At 39.0% G+C, this 17,882-nt stretch overlaps 1 pseudogene; it reads right to left on the bottom strand.

The window, feature by feature from the left end:
* Window positions 1-2,072: 2,072 nt before the first annotated feature.
* LOC112423143 (peptidyl-prolyl cis-trans isomerase A pseudogene) lies at window positions 2,073-2,810 on the bottom strand (annotated as a pseudogene).
* Window positions 2,811-17,882: the final 15,072 nt, after the last annotated feature.

The following is a 17,882-nucleotide window of genomic DNA, read 5'->3' as shown; positions in this document are numbered from 1 at the left end:
ACACACTTTCTTTTTCTTTTTCTTTGAGACGGAGTCTCCCTCACTCTGTCACCCAGGCTGGAGTGCAGTGGCACAGTCTCAGCTCACTGCAACCTTCACCTCCTGGGTTCAAGTGATTCTCCCTCCTCAGCCTCCCGAGTAGCTGGGATTACAGGCATCCACTGTCATGCCCGGCTAATCTTTGTATATTTGTAATGAGAACTCTATCAACGAGACAGCACTAGGGGGACGGTGCTAAACTGTTAGAAATCACCCCCATGATTAAATCACGTCCCACCAGGCCCCTTCTCCAACACTAGGGATTACAATTCAACATGAGATTTGGGTGGGGACACAGAGCCAAACCATATCAAATACCTTCTATTATTTTCACACTCCCAAAGACAACTGGTAAGATGAAGTCACTTTCTCAAAGACTATGTATTATAGTTCAACCAATTACATTGCCCGCTTGAAAATACATGTTAAAGGCACAGTGATAAATAAGGCAGGGAAATTATTTCCAGCTAATGTTTACAGGGGCTGCAAACAAGCATCTAGGAATAGAGCAATACTGCCTGAATTACCTGCTTTATCTTTGTACTAAGTGATAGCCAGAAAGCCTATAAGAACTAGTGCCTAATTCATAAGTAAATAATTCAATTGATGTAAAAGCTCTTTGAAGGTATATAAAAAATCAGTATTATTAAAAGGCTGCTATAAAATGCTAATCCCATTATAGGAAAAACTTACTACTATTATTCATTTTTGACAAATTAATGCCTTTCTGGGAAACTGTAATAGCTTTTGTATTGGTCTTAGATCCCTATTTTCTACTCCTTTGACTTCTACTAGGTCCCACTGACCAGGGTAACAAAAGGTGTAAAAGGTTTTAGAATATTGGAAGGAGATTTTCTATGAGAAGTATAGTGATTCTGATGTGAGATGAAACTTCTCTATCACAAGAATGGCAATACAGTGAGGTAATTGTAACCATCTAAACTAGAATTCATTTACATTACATAACTGCTAAAAACTATAAAGATCAAAAAGAAGAAAATAGAAAACCACAAAAGTCCCATGCTCTCATTACTAGAAGACAAAAAAATACTTTGAAAATAGATCCAGAATGATCAATTCCAAAATATATTGAAGTAAAATTAATACAGATTTTTTAAACTAAAGAAAATTTAGCATTTCTTCTAGGCAAAAATCAACTTACAATGATTTCTTATTCAAAACCAAACCAAACCAAACTAAAGACTTGGTAACACATTCTTTTGTTATGGTTGTAGGGAAAAAGACCCTCTCATTTTCCCAAGGCTAAGATCCTTTCAGTTTTTTCCATGTCAACTCTGATGTCACCTCCTCGGGGTGGCTTTCCTTGACTACCCAATCCAAAGAATCTGAAGATGTGTTGTTAATTTCTTTACTTATTATTTCTTGCCCCTATCCCAGACAGTAAGCTCATTGGAGACAGGGGCCTTATCAGTCTCGCTAGATACTGCATTCCCATAATAAATGCTTAACAACTCTGCGATGAATGATAGATATCTAAAGGTTAAAAAAAAATCTCTTTAGAGAAAAAAATACATATCTAATATATGACAACTTTAGAAGAGCATACAATATTTATACATTCTAAACATATAGATTCTCTTGAAATTCTAAGGGCAGTTTGATATACATCAGCATTTCTTAAGATATGAAAATGTGGCAGGAGTGAACTTCTAGTTTTTATACTGTTACCATTAACATTTTTTTTTCTTTTTTTTTGGAGGCAGAGTCTCACTTTATCCCCCAGGGCTGGAGTGCAGTGGTGCGATCTTGACTCACTGCAACCTCCGCCTCCCAGGTTCAAGAGATTCTCCTGCCTTAGCCTCCCGAGCAACTGGGATTACAGGTGTGCACCCCCACGTCCGGCTAATTTTTGTATTTTTAGTAGAGATGGGGTTTCATCATGTTGGTCAGGCTGGCCTCGAGCTCCTGACCTCAGGTGATCTGCCCACCTCGGCCTCCCAAAGTGCTGGGATTACAGGCATGAGCCACCGTACCTGTTTTTTTTTTTTTTTTTTTTTTTGTTGTTGTTGTTGTTACTTAGTTTTTATTTCATAATCATAAACTTAACTCTGCAATCCAGCTAGGCATGGGAGAGAACAAGGAAAACATGGAACCCAAAGGGAACTGCAGCGAGAGCACAAAGATTCTAGGATACTGCGAGCAAATGGGGTGGGGGGGTACTCTCCTGAGCTACAGAAGGAATGGTCTGGTGGTTAAGATAAAACACAAGTCAAACTTATTCGAGTTGTCCACAGTCAGCAATGGTGATCTTCTTGCTGGTCTTGCCATTCCTGCACCCAAAGCGCTCCAGGGCCTCCACAATATTCATGCCTTCTTTCACTTTGCCAAAGACCACATGCTTGCCATCCAACCACTCAGTCTTGGCAGTGCAGATGAAAAACTGGGAACCATTTGTGTTGGGTCCAGCATTTGCCATGGACAAGATGCCAGGACCTGTATGCTTTAGGATGAAGTTCTCACCTTTAAATTTCTCCCCATAGATGGACTTGCCACCAGTGCCATTATGCCGTGTGAAGTCACCACCCTGACACATAAACCCTGGAATAATTCTGTGAAAGCAGGAACCCTTATAACCAAATCCTTTCTCTCCAGTGCTCAGAGCATGAAAATTTTCTGCTGTCTTTGGAACCTTGTCTGCAAACAGCTTGAAGGAGACGCGGCCCAAGGGCTCGCCGTCGACGGCAATGTCGAAGAACACGGTAGGGTTGACCATGGCTAGTAGTACAGGACTTTCCTCGGCGGCAGCGTCTGCAAAGCCCGTACCTGTTTTTTAAACAGCAACAATTCAGAACACTGAGGTATTCAGGACATAGAACAAAAACAACAATCTAATATATGTCTTAATGAAGTTTTTATATTGGCTAATACATAATTACCTTGTGTATTAGTATATATACAGAAGTTTCTTGAATCAAGTAATTTTAAGAAGTTAAGAATACACCTTGGCTGGGCATGGTGGCTCACGCCTGTAATCCCAGCACTTTGGGAGGCCAAGGTGGGTGGATCACCTGAAGTGAGGAGTTTAAGACCAGCCTGACCAACATGGAGAAACTCCGTCTCTGCTAAAAATACAAAATTAACCGGGTGTGGTGGTGGGTGCCTGTAATCCCAGCTACTTGGGAGACTGAGGCAGGAGAATCACTCAAACCCAGGAGGCAGAAGTTGCAGTGAGCTGAGATCGTGCCATTGCACTTCAGCCTGGGCAACAAGAGTGAAACTCTGTCAAAAAAAAAAAAAAAAAAAAAAAGGAATTAAAGGAATTCACCTATAGTCTTGATAATATCTTACATTTGCCTAATGAGCTTCTCTTTTTATAATCAGTACCAAGTGACACTTCAGCTCAGCCCCTGCCCAAATGATCAAAGGAATACAGGCTGGATGATGCAAATTGTCCTGGTTTTTTATTCTTGTCTTGGTTTGAAAATTCTCCCATATATAAATTGTCTACTATGTGTCTACCTGTGAGATATATAGAGATGTATCTCTCTCTATATATGTATCTTTTTAATGCCTATATCTATGTCTATTCATATCTAATCTTTCTCTCTCTCTAGTTCTGGGCATGCGTGAAAGTTGCAAAATGACAGTCTGTAGGCTAACTGTGCTTATGTTTGTTCTTCAGACTATCAACTCATACAGTATTTGAAATTTGAACTACTTAAAAAATCAAATTTTAAAATCCAGCTTTCTGGCTTCCCTTGAACAGTCAGAAGGTCTGGCAGTACTGTTCTATTCCATGTCCAACAAATCAGGTAGAACTGCAGGAAGGCTACTCCTGTGATATGGGCCTTGTGCCCTGACATTCCCCACAGTCTCCATCACTTCCTATTGCTTCCTGACGTACAGGCCTGGGATCAGTTGTCATTTATCATCTAGTATCGGGCCTGAGTTTGAAATCCTTGATGTAAGTCCTTATAAGGATTTTGGTTTTAACATTAAGGTCAATGAGGATGGTTTTAAGCACGGGAGTGACATGGTATGAAGTCATGGAAATTTGACTGGCTTATTCAGGGGATATTATTCTGCTCCTGTAAAAATAACGTGCTCATTGGCACACAGTTACTTCTTTCAAGCTAGAAGTAGTGGTTATTTGCTGTCTGGCAGGTCTGTAATTCTCCCCCTTCACTTTTTGGCCAGAAAAGAGTCCCACTGTTTCTAATTTCCCTCAATCAGACTATTTTGTATATTTGTCTACTGAGTGTGATTTTTTCTGCCACCTGGAGCTGCATCACATTGTGGAAAACTGGGCTGTTGGACTCATGTGGCTGTGTAAACACCAGAGGTTGGTGCACGGAACCCCTCAGATTGCCAAAATATGAATTGGATGATGATACTGTTCCCAACATCTTCCTCACTATTCTCCCGCATGGCCTAGATTTTTAGATCCAGCTATTAAACATTGAGGTGACAAAAATAAAATTAATATGACAGAATGACAGCCTCACTTTTGGTAGAACTAAATGATGCAAATGCCCTTAATTAGATTCAATTCCATATGCCTAGAGAGTAAACTCTTCTTCTAAAAGATAGAATACTAATGTCTTGCATTGATGAAGGGCCTTTCATCTGGGAGTTTTCTCACAGGGTTTGCAGACCAATATGGCACAGTGAAAGCAAAGCAAAGACAACATCAACCACAAATGGAATGCAACAACTGCTTAATGGTCTATGACAAGACAGTAGACCAGGAGCTATAAAAAGCTGTTAAAAACATTGTTAATATTTTTCCAGAATAGAAAGTGTTATTTGATACAAAAATTAAATTTTAACAAAAATAATTTCCTGGAGCCTAAGAGCTAGCTGTTTTAAACTCTGAGGACAGAACAAGTAGTCTTCCAACGTGTCAGGATATATTTATACTTGATCTTTAAAGGTGATTAGAGAGTTTATCTCAATGTCTTTAAAGAATGGCTAGGGGGAAGGGGAACACTAAAATGTATCTAATTCCTCAACATGCCAATCCTTACAATGATACTGTGAGGTATATATTATTAGGGACATTATAGAGATGAGAAAATTGAAGCTCAGAGAAGATGAGGAATTTACCAAAGATAACTCAGTTACTGGTGAAACTAGAATTCAAATTAGGTCTGTCTGTTTGATTTCAAGCCCATATTTTTTTTCCTGCTCTGCCATATTACTGTTCACAGAAGCTTTTGACACTTCTTGTATTCAAAAATAGACACTCTGTTTTCTATGTAACAGGTCTTTTGTCTGCCCCACAAAAAATTAGATTTAATTTCATGGAAACATATGAAAGAGCTGGTCCTGTCACATCTCCATCTGCTTCCTAAACTAACACTGACTTGTGTCCCCCCAAATGCTGCACATGTGGTTTCTGGCTTCTCCTTACTGCAGGGTAAGTTCCTTGCCTTACCAAGGGCACTTTTCCTAAGCTATTCAAGTGTTTGTTAATGTGGCTTGTTGACTTGGAGTGTGACTTACAGTTCCAACATTGTTCTTATCATTCTTGCAGAGGCTCTAGGGTTCTAATAGGCAAACTGTTCCTTGCCTCCCTATCCCAGGGCTTTTGGCTACTGTCTACTGGTTATCTTCCATGAGGAGTATTAAGTTAGTTAGTAACCTTTTCTTGCCACCCCACCCTCTCCCAGAATGTATATTCTAAAGTAATTTACTTTTACCCTTATAAGGCAACCAACAAGCTTATTCTGCTTTTCTTACCATCTCCCCTTCTTCCTTCAAATTTGATAGCTATATCACCAAAGCTTATAATCATTACATGCTATCCTGTCACCTTTGTTCCATGTAAAGGAGAAAATGTTTAAAAATCCAATATCTTTGCATATTAAATTGAATGTTTTCCTTTTCTGGTACTCATGTTTAAGTGAAGTAAATGTACCTGTACTTTTGCAAGGAGTTGCCTGAGAGTTCAACCAGAATGGTTGCCCAGGCTTCAAAGCTCTTGGGCTCCCCCTTCTATTGTTACTTTGAAACATTTAAAGAACATGGTAGAACTAAATGATGTAGCTTGGTGCAGCTGTTTCTTCATTTATTCTGAAAATTTCCTTTATTGGCTTCCCCTGCTTCCACCCCCTTCAATATGGATGGTACTATCTCTTTCTTTTTCTTTTTTTCCCCTTTTTATAAACCCTAGAGTTCCTACCTTGGGGTATGTCCTCAGTGCAGAGTTCTTTACTTTCTCAGAGAGCCTCTGGGACCAGGCTGTCCAGCAACTGAAATCTCCCTGCAGCCCTCCTGCACTCACCTCAGGTTGGGGGCTGAGAAGTCACCTCCTGTTTCAACTGTTTTTCTCGGATTGGGTCAGTGAGCTTTCCATTCCCATCAAGGACTCCTCCTCTTCATGGTGATGACTTGGTAATTTCTGAGTTCCTTAGCTCTTACGACCATCAAAAATCTCTGTCTTCCCTTCTTTTTCCCAGAGCTCCCACATTCTCCTTACATCCATCTTGTATTCTGAGGGTTTCGTGAGGGATTCCTTTGTCACTTTATTTGTCAATGATATTGTCTTTGAATTAATTTTTATTTGTTTTCATATACACCCTAGTTCCTTTTTCTACTTTTGAGAGGAGCTTAGGGAGATTAAAAATCTACTCTCTTTCCCACACCTTGCTAAAGGATGCTAACTTATTTATTTGTCTCCCTCCTTCTGCCCTTACCCCCGCAGTCTGTTTTTGACCCTGAACGAGCCTGCTAAAACTAAGTTAGACCATCTTTGCTGAAAACTCTTCAATGACTTTCAGCTGGAATCAGAGAAAAGCCTGGATTCCTATGGGCTCAATAAGGTCTCCATATGCTGGTCCTTCATTACCTCTCTTACTTCCTCTCCTACTATTCTTTCCCTTGCTCACTCTGCCTCTTCATTCTTTTACCAAAAATCTGGCATGTTTCAAACTTGGGGATTTAGTATTTGCTGTTACCTCCGTCTTGAATGATCTTCCCTAAGATAGCCAATTGGTCCACTTCCTCAGTTGCTTCTGGCCTTTTTTCAAGTGTTACCTTCTCTTTGAAGCCTTCTGTGCCCATCTTATCTGAAATGGCACACTCCATGCTATTTGCTAGGCCCTTCTCTGTTGACTGTTTCCTCCATAGTACCTATCACTTTCTAACCTACTATACATTTTACTTATTATTTTGTTCATGGCCTGTCTCCTCACTAGACAAAGATTAATGTCTATTTGGTTTATCGCTGTATTTCCAGCCTTAAGAAAAAATTTCGACCCATAGTAGGTACATAATAAACATCAGTCGGATGCATTAATAAGGGCAGGAAAATATGGAAATTGTGGTATAAAACTTAAGAATGAGGAGTAGTTATACCTGGCTAGGCACAGGAGATGGGGATAAGAAAAGAGCTGACTTTGAACTAGTTCTTGAAGAATGAGTAGGATTTAAACAGATTTAGCAGGATTTAAACAGATTTGTCTGCTGCTGTGATTTCACAGAGGTCTGCATTTATTTCAGACAGGTGTGTGACATGTTGAAAAGGGGGAAATGACAGGGTGATAAGGTACATGAAGTTGTTAAAGTGATGCCTGGTTTGAGTGTTAATGATTTGGAAGGTGATGGGTCTACGTGTGTTGAAGGGAGATGTTAAGTTTGGATTGGGTTTTGAACCTTTAGGGGTTCTTGGCTGCTAGAAACATAAACCAGATCAGGCCATCATAAGAAAAAAGGAAACTTTGCTGCAAGGACTGGGGGTCACAAAATTGATGGGAGGTTGTAGAATTAAGAGCTGGCCAACAGAAACTACTGCAAAAGTTATGCAACAGGAATAATCTGTTACCTGCTCCCCATGGACTGAGTATTAATCCTCAATGTTTTTCAATATATTAATCCATCTTCCTGCCAGTGGAGATTTGGGTTGTTTTCAGACTTTTGCAATTACGAACAGTGCTGTTATATATGAATGTTTTCTGGTATAGATGTATAAGCTTTTCTGTGGGGTAAAATTGCCAGTTCATAAGATATGTCCATATTCAACTCTATTAAGATGATGCCAAACTGTTTTCAGTTTTATGCCAGACTATATAAATATTACTTTGTTCCACATCCTTACCCACACTTCTGTTTTTTTCTAAGTATATCTTAAAATTTGCGTATGGTAAAATGTACTCTTATAAACTATTACAGTGGTATGGATTTTTAAAAATGCATACAGGCTTGTATCTACTACCACAATCAGGATACAGAATAGTTTAATCACCCTCGAATATTTCCTCTGCTGCCCTTTGTAGTCAATTTCTCCTTCATCCCCAGGTTCTGACAATCATGGATCTATCCCTATCTCTATCCCTATCATTTTGCCTTTTCCAGAGTGTTATATAAATGTAATCCTGGGCCTGGTTTCTTGTATTCAACAAAGTGCATTTGAGATTCATTCATTTGTTGCATGTATTAGTAGTTCATTCTTTTTTTTTAATTGTTGAGTACTATTCCATTGTATAGATGTACCGCAGTTTGTTTACTCATTCCCTAGGTGAAGATCATTTGGGTTGTTTCCATTTTGGCAATTATGAATAAAGCCACTATTAATATTTGTGTACAGATTTTTGTATAAACAATTTTCATTTCTCTTGCATAAATATCTAAAAGTGGAATTGCTGAGTCATATAGTAACTATGTTTAACTTTATAAGAAACTGCCATTCTGCTTTCCAGAGCAGATGTGTGACACTTATACACACAGTAATGAGAGCTCTAGTTGCTCTGTATCCTTGACTGCATTGGGTATTATCATTTTAAAAAGTCATTCTAATAGGCATATAGTGGCATATCATTGTTTTAATTTGCATTTCCCTAATGACAAATGATGTTCATCATCTTTAAAACAATTTTTAAAATTTCCATAGGTTATTTGGGAACAGGTGTTGTTTGGTTACGTAAGTTCTCTAGTGGTGATTTGTGAGATTTTGGTGCACCCATCGCCTGAGCAATATACACTGCACCCTATTTGTAGTCTTTTATCCCTCACCCCCTTCCCATCCTTTCCCCTGATTCCCCAAAATTCATTGTGTCATTCTTATGCCTTTGCATCCTCACAGCTTAACTTCCACTTATGAATCAGAGGATACGATGTTTGGTTTTCCATTTCCGAGTTATTTCACTTAGAATAGTAGTCTCCAATCTCATCCAGGTCACTGCAAATGCTGTTAATTCATTCCTTTGTATGACTGAGTCGTATTCCAACGTATGTGTGTGTGTATGTATATATATATCTCACAGTTTCTTTATCCACTCATTGATTGATGGGCATTTGGGTTGGTTCCACGTTTTTGCAGTTGTGAATTGTGCTGCTATAAACATGCACGTGCAAGTATCTTGTTCGTATAATGACTTCTTTTCCTCTGGTTAGATACCCAGTAGTGAGATTGCTGGATCAAATGCTAGTTCTGCTTTTGGTTCTTTAAGGAGTCTTCACACTGTTTTCCATAGTGGTTGTACTAGTTTACATTCCCACCAGCAATGTAGAAGTGTTCCTTGTTCACCGCATCCATGCCAACATCTACGATTTTTGGACTTTTTGATTGTGGCCATTCTTGCAGGAGTAAGGTGGCATCACATTGTGGTTTTGATTTGCATTTCCCTGATCATTAGTGATTTTGAGCATTTTTTCATGTTTGTTGGCCATTAGTATATCTTCTTTTGAGAATTGTTTATTCAGGTCCTTAGCCCACTTCTTGATGAGATTATTTGTTTTTTTCTTGCTAATTTGTTTGCGTTTGTTGTAGATTCTGGATATTAGTCCTTTGTCAGATGTATAGATTGTGAAGACTTTTTCCCTCTCTGTGGGTTGTCTGTTTACTCTGCTGACTGTTCCTTTTGCTGTGTACAAGTTTTTTAGTTTAATTAAGTCCCAGCAATTTATCTTTGTTTTTATTGCATTTGCTTTTGGGTTCTTGGTCAATAAATCCTTGCCTAAGCCAATGTCTAGAAGAGTTATTCCAATGTTATCTTCTAGAATTTCTGTAGTTTCAGGTGTTATATTTAAGTCCTTGATCTATCTTGAGTTGATTTTTGTATAAGGTGAGAAATGAAGATCCACTTTCATTCTCCTACATGTGGTTAGCCAAGTATCCCAGCACCATTTGTTGAAAAGGGTGTCCTGGCCGCGTGTGGTGACTCATGCCTGTAATCCCAGCACTTTGGGAGGCTGAGGTGGGCGGATCATGATGTCAGGAGTTCGAGACCAGCCTGGCCAACGTCGTGAAACCACATCTTTACTAAAAATACAAAAAATTAGCTGGCCGTGGTGGCAGGCACCTGTAATCCCAGTTACCCAGGAGGCTGAGGCAGGAGAATTGCTTGAATCTGGGAGGTGGAGGTTGCAGTGAGCCGAGGTTGCACCACTGCACTCCAGCCTGGGTGACAGAGCAAGACATTGTCTCAAAAAAAAAAAAAAAAAAAAGATAGAAAAGGGTGTCCTTTCCCCACTTTATGTTTTTGTTTGCTTTGTCAAGGATCAGTTGGCTATAAGTATTTGAGTTTATTTCTGAGTTCTCTATTCTTTTCCATTGGTCTATATGCCTGTTTTTTGTACCAGTACCATGATGTTTTGGTGACTATGGCCTTATAGTATAGTTTGAAATCAGGTAATGTGATGCCTCCAGATTTGTTCTTTTTGCTTAGTCTCGCTTTGGCTACGTGGGCTCTTTTTTGATTCCATATGAATTTTAGATTTTGTTTTAAATTCTGAGAAGAATGATGATGTTAGTTTGATGGGAATTGCACTGAATGTGTAGATAGCTTTTGGCAGTATGGTCATTGTCACAATATTGACTCTACCCATCCATGGGATGGTGATGGGTTCTATCAATGGATAGAATCAATGGCATGGGATGTGTTTCCGTTTGTTTGTGTCATCTATGATTTCTTTCAGCAGTGTTTTGTAGTTTTCCTTCTAGAGGTCTTTCACCTCCTTGTTTAGGTATATTCCTAAGTATTTTATTTTTTATTTTTTGCAGCTATTTTAAAAGGGGTTGAGTTCTTGATTTAATTCTCTGCTTGATCGTTGTTGGTGTATAGAAGAGCTACTGATTTGTGTACGTTAATCTCGTATCTGGAAACTTTGCTGAATTCTTTTATCAGTTCTAGGAGCTTTCTTGAGGAGTCTTTGGGATTTTCTAGGTAAACAGTCATATCATCAGTAAACAGTGACATTTTGACTTCCTCTTTACTGATTTGGATGCCCTTTATTTCTTTCTCTTGTCTGATTGCTCTGGCTAGGACTTCCAGTACTATATTGAATAGGAGTGGTGAGAGTAGGCATCTTTGTCTTTTTCTAGTTCTCAGAGGGAATGCTTTCAACTTTTCCCCATGCAGTATTATGTTGGCTGTGGGTTTGTCATAGATGGCTTTTACTATATTGGGGTATATCCCTTGTACGCTGGTTGTGCTGAGGGTTTTAATCATAAAGAGATGCTGGATTTTGTCGAATGCTTTTTCAGCACCTATTGAGATGATCGTGTGATTTTTGTTTTAAATTCTGTTTATGTGGTATATCACATTTATTGACTTGCATATGTTAAGCCATCCCTGTATCCCTGGTATGAAAGCCACTTGATCATGGTGAATTATCTTTTTGATATGTTGTTGGATTTGGTTAGCTAGTATTTTGTTAAGGATTTTAGCATCTAAGTTCATCAGGGATATTGGTCTATAGTTTTCTTTTTTGGTTATATCCTTTCTTGGTTTTGGTATTAGGGTGATGCTGGCTTCATAGAATGAATTAGGGAAGGTTTCCTCTTTCTCTATCTTGTGGAATAGTGTCAATAGGATTGGTACCAATTCTTATTTGAATGTCTGGTAGAATTCTGCTGTGAATTTGTCTGGTTCTGGACTTTTTTTGTTGGTAATTTTGTAATTACCATCTCAATCTCATGGCTTGTTATTGGTCTGTTAAGGGTATCTAATTCTTCCTGATTTAAGCTAGGAGGATTGTATCTTTCCAGTTATTTATCCATTTCTTCTAGGTTTTCTAGTTTATGTGCACGAAGGTGTTCATAGTAGCCTTGAATGATCTTTTGTATTTCTGTGGTGTCAGTTGTAATATCTCCCATTTCATTTCTTATAGAGCTCATTTGGATTTTCTCTCTTGTTTTGTTCTATCAATTTTATTATCTTTTCAAAGAACCAGCTTTTTGTTTCATTTATCTTTTGTGTTCCTCTTTTTTTGTTTGTTTCAATTTCATTTAGTTCTGATGTTGGTTATTTCCTTTCTTCTGCTGGGTTTAGGTTTGGTTTGTTCTTGTTTCTCTAGTTCCCTGAGGTATGACCTTAGATTGTCTGTGCTCTTTCAGACTTTTCAATGTAGGCATTTAGGACAATTAACTTTCCTCTTAACACCACCTTTGCTTTTTCCCAGAGGTTTTGATAGGTTGTGTCACTGTTGTTCAATTTGAAGAATTTTAAATTTCCATCTTGATTTCATTTTTGACCCAATGCTCATTCAGGAGTAGGTTATTTAATTTCCATTTATTTGATGGTTTTGAAAGTTCCTTTTGGAGTTGATTTCCAGTTTTATTCCACTGTGGTCTGAGTAAGTGCTTAATATATTTTCAATTTTTAAAAAAAATTTATTGAGACTAGTTTTGTGGCCTATCATATGGTCTCTCTTAGGAAAAGTTCCATGCACTCTTGGATGTATATTCTGCGGTTGTTGGATGGAATGTTCTGTATATATCTGTTAAGTCCATTTGTTTCAGGGTATAGTTTAAATCCATTGTTTCCTTGTTGACTTGCTGTCTTGATGACCTGTCTAGTGCTGTCAGTGGAGTATTGAAGTCCCCCACTATTGTTGTGTTGCTGTCTATCTCATTTCTTAGGTCTATTAGTCATTGTTTGATAAATTCGGGAACTCCAGTGTTAGGTACATATATGTTTAGGATTGTGATATTTTCCTGCTAGACAAGGCCTTTTATCATTATGTAATATTCCTCTTTGTCTTTTTAAACTGCTATTGCTTTAAAGTTTGTTTTTTTCTGATATAAGAATAGCTACTCCTGCTCGCTTTTGATGTCCATTTGCCTGAAATGTCTTTTTCCACCCCTTTACCTTAAGTTTGTATGAGTCCTTATGTGTTAGGTGAGTCTCTTGAAGGCAGCAGATAGTTGGTTGGTGAATTCTTATCCATTCTTCAATTCTGTATCTTTTAAGTGGAGCATTTAGGCCATTTACATTCAATGTTAGTATTGAGATGTGAGGTACCATTCCATTCATTGTGCTGTTTGTTGCCCATATATCTTAGTTTCTTGTTTTTGTCTTTTAAATTGTATTTTTTGTTTTATAGGTCCTGTGAGACTTATGCTTTAAAGAGGTTCTGTTTTGATGTGTTTCCAGGATTTATTTCAAGATTTAGAGCTCCTTTTAGCAGTTCTTGTAGTGGTGGGTTGGTAGTGGCAAATTCTCTCAGCATTTGTTTGTCTAAAAAAGACTGTATCTTTCTTTCTTATATGAAGCTTAGTTTCACTGGATACAAAATTCTTGACTGATAATGGTTTTGTTTGAAGAGGCTGAAGATAGGGCCTGAATCCCTTCTAGCTTGTAGGGTTTCTGCTGAGAAATCTGCTGTTAATCTGATAGGTTTTCCTCTGTACGTTGCCTGGTGCTCTTGTCTCACAGCTCTTGAAATTCTTTCCTTTGTCTTAACTTTAGATAACCTGATGACAATGTGTCTATAGGTGATGATCTTTTTGTGATGAATTTCCCAGGTGTTCTTTTTGCTTCTCGTATTTGGATGTCTAGGTCTCTGGCAAGGCCAAGGAAATTTTCCTCGATTATTCCCCCAAATATGTTTTCCAAACATTCAGATTTTTCTCCTTCCTCAGAAACCCCAATTATTCTTAGGTTTGGTCATTTAACATAATCCTGGACTTCTTGGAGGCTTTGTTCATATTTTCTTAGTTTTTTTTCTTTGACTTTGTTGGATTGGGTTAATTCAAATATCTCATCTTTGTGCTCTGAATTTCTTTCTTCCACTTGTTCAGTTCTATTGCTGAGACTTTCCAGAGCATTTTGCATTTATGTAAGTGTGTCCATTGTTTCCTGAAATGTTGATGGTTTTTTTATTTAAGCTATCTATTTCCTTGAATATTTCTTCCTTCACTTCTTGTATCATTTTTTGTATTTCCCTACATTGGGCTTCACCTTTCTCTGGTGCCTCTCTGATTAGCTTAACAACTAACCTCCTGAATTCTTTTTCAGGTAAATCAGGGGTTTCTTCTTGGTTTGGGTCCATCACTGGTGAGCTAGTGTGATTTTTTGGGAGGGTGTTAAAAAACCTTGTTTTGTCATATTACCAGAGTTGGTTTTCTGGTTCCTTCTCATTTGGTTAGGCTCTGTCAGAAGGAAGGTCTAGGACCCAAGGCTATTGTTCAGATTCTTTTGTTCCATGGTGTGTTCCCTTGATGTAGTACTTTCTCCCTTTTCCTATGGATGTGGCTTCCTGCAAGTCAAGCTGTATGATTGTTATCTCTCTTCTGGATCTAGCCACTGAGCAAGTCTACCAGGCTCTGGGCCAGTAGTGGGGATTGTCTGCACAGAGTCCTGTGATGTGAACTCTCTGTGGGTCTCTCAGCTGTGGATACCAGCACAGTATTTGGGGTGTCTCCCAGGTCCTGCAGGAGCAATCTGCTTCCTTCATGGGAACTGTGGGTCTTCTCCTCAGCATGTTTTCATATGCTTATTTGCCATTCACACTTCTTCTCAGGCAAAGAGTTCTTAGATTTGACCATAAAAGAAAAAAAAATTGGTAAATTGGGCTATATAAAAATTAGTAAATGTTTAGGTAGATATGAGAGGTGTATAATAGAGTGAGAAAATTTAGATTCTAGTATCTACATCTATTAAATATTTTGGTGGCAACAGATGTTACCAGAAGGAATCTGCCTTTTCTTAGGACAGCAAAACATTAGACTGGAGAAGTAGGTAAGAAAAAGGAATGTTAGGGGAAACTGAGGGATGTAACAGTTTGAAGGACAGGAAAATGTAGATAGAGAAGGTAGTTACAAAGGTGGCATCAATGAGCTGGAGCAGAGTTCCAAGTGATGCCATTGCCTGTGAAATAGCCATGCTTGGTAGTAAATGCAGGGAAAGGAAGATGTTTTTAAAAATCGATACATCATATCTACACATAATTATGGGGTACATGTGATATTTTGTCACATGCATGGAATATGTAATGATCAAGTCAGGGTATTTAGGGTGTCCATCACTTTGAGTATTCATCACTTCCAGGTGTTGGAATTATTTCATGTCTTCTAGCTATTTTGCAATATATAATACATTATTGTTAACTATAATCACCCTACTCTGCTACTGAACATTAGAACTTAGTCCTTCTATAAAACTGTATGTGTGTACCTATTAACCAACCTCTCTTCATCTCTCAACATACACACAACCTTCAGAGCCTCAAGTATCTATCATTGATCTCTCTACCCCATGAGATCAACTTTCTAAACTCCTACATATGAGTGAGAACATGCAATATTTGTCTTTCTGTGCTTGGCTTATTTCACTTAAGATAATGGCCTTCAGTCCCTATGTTGCTGCAAATGAAATGATTTCATTATTTTTTATGGCCAAATAATATGTGTATCTTCATAGATGAAGTGTGTTTCTTGTTGACACAGATCAATGGGTCTCTTTTTTTATCCATTCGGGCAGTGTATGTCTTTTGATTGGAGAGTTTTGTTCGTTTAGATTCACTGTTATTATCGATAATAAGAACTTATGTCTGCCATCTTGTTGTTTGTTTTCTGGTTGTTTTGTGGTCTTTTCTTTCTTCTTTATTTCCTTCCTTTTCCCTAGTGATAGTGTTTTTTTTTTTTTCTGGTGATATGATTTAGTTTCTTGCTTTTTATTTGTTGTGCATCCATTTTTTTGTTTGAGGTTACCATGAGGCTTGCAAATACTATCTTATAATGCATTATTTTAATCTGATAACAACTTATCACTATTTGCATAAATACACAAGCAAGCAAGCAAGCAAAAAAAAAAAAAAAAAAAAAAAACTAGTAAAAACTCTACACCTTAACTTGGTTTCCTTGCTTTTGAACTTTCTGTTGTTTCTATTTATATCTTGTTGTATTGACTATGTCTTGAAAAGTTGTTGTAGTTATTATTTTTGATTGGTTCATTGTTTAGTCTTTCTACTTAAGATAAGAGTAGTTTATACACCACGGTTACAGTTTTATAATATTCTGTGTTTTTCTGTGTACTTACTATTATCAGTGAGTTTTGTACCCTCAGGTGATTATTTATTGCTCATTAATATTCTTTTCTTTCTGATTGAAGTACTCTGTTTCACAAGGATTGGTCTGTGGTGCCTCATTTAATTCATTTGGTGAGGCCATGTTTTCCTGGATAGTTTTGATACTAGTATGTGAAGTGTATTTCTTGTGGTGTCTGTGCACTGAAGGGTTAGGCATTTATTGTAGTCTTCACTGCCTGGGCTTACTTGTAACCGTCCTTCTTGGCAAGGCTCCCCAGATATTCAAAAGGACTTGGGTGTTGTGATCTAAGCTGTATCTGCTTTAGTGGGCACCCCAAACCCAGTAATGCTTTGGTTTTTGCAGTGTCATAGAGGTACCACCTTGATGGTCTTAGACAAGATGTGGGAGAATTCTCTGGATTACTAGCCAGACTCTTGTTCGTTTACCTTACTTGCTCTTAAACATAGAATCTCTCTGTCTGTTGTGAGCCAACTAAAGCTGGGGGTGGAGTGACATAAGCACCTCTGTGGCCACCACCACTATGACTGCGTTGGGCCACATTGCAGGGTCTTGCCCAAGGCCTGCTATAACCACTGCCTGGCTATTGCTTATGTTTGCTCAAGGCCCTGGGGCTCTACAATCCGCATGTGGCAAAGCCAGCCAGGCCTTTGTCATTCCCTTCAGGGGAGTGAGGTTCCCTAAGCCCCAGGTGGATCCAGAAGTCAGTGACTGGAGTTGGCGACTGGAGTCAGTGGGGAGTCAAAAACCATAGAAGTCTAAGTGGGGTTCTATTGTAGTGTAGCTGAGCTGGCAATCAAACCACAGGACACAGTTCTTCCTACTCTTTCTTTTGCATTCCAAAGGCAGAGGAGCCTCACCCTGTAGCTACCACCATCCCCAGACCATGAGGGGTACTGCCAGATTACTGCTGATGTTCCCTTAAGACCCAAGGTCTCTTAAGTCAGCTTTGGCAGGTCCAGAAATATTGTCCAAGAGACAAGTCCTGAGATCGGGGACCCCAAGAGCTTGCTTGTTGCTCTACTCCTCTGTGGCAGTGCTGGTACCTGAGGCACAAGACGAAGTCTCCTTTACTTTTTCCTCTGCTTTTTTCAAGCAGAAGGAGTTTGCCCTGTAGCCACCACAGCTGGTTATGTGCTGAGTATCACCTGAAGCCAGCAAGCCTCAGAGGTTCACCCTAGGCCCTCGATGTGGTACCTGGGTATCACTGCTGGTTATTCAGGGTCCAAGGGCTCTTCAGTTAGCAGGTGACGAATGCTGACAGAAGTTGGTTCTTTCCTTCAAGGCAGTGGGCTCCCTTCTGGCGCAAGGTGTGTCTAGAAATGTCTGGGAGTCAGGGCCTGGAACCAGGGCCTCATGACTCTGATCAGTGACCTATACTACTGTGGCTGGCCTGGTATCCTAGATTAAGACACAGTCCTCCCCATTCTTCCCTCACTTCTGCTCAAGCAGAAGGAAAGGGTCTCTTTTGGAGCCTAGATCTGTGGAGCCTGTGTTTAGGGGAGATGTGATGCCAGCACTCTCTTGGCTGCCCCAGCTGGTGTCTAAATATGTTGCACCTGCACTGTACCCCTACCCCCTGCCTTGCCCCCCGACCTCCACCTCAGTTCAC

Source organism: Macaca nemestrina, chromosome X (genome assembly GCF_043159975.1).
Source record: "Macaca nemestrina isolate mMacNem1 chromosome X, mMacNem.hap1, whole genome shotgun sequence".
NCBI classification, from domain to species: Eukaryota; Metazoa; Chordata; class Mammalia; order Primates; family Cercopithecidae; genus Macaca; species Macaca nemestrina.
The sequence above is the reverse complement of the archived record's forward strand: the minus strand, read 5'-3'. Positions and strand labels throughout refer to the sequence as shown.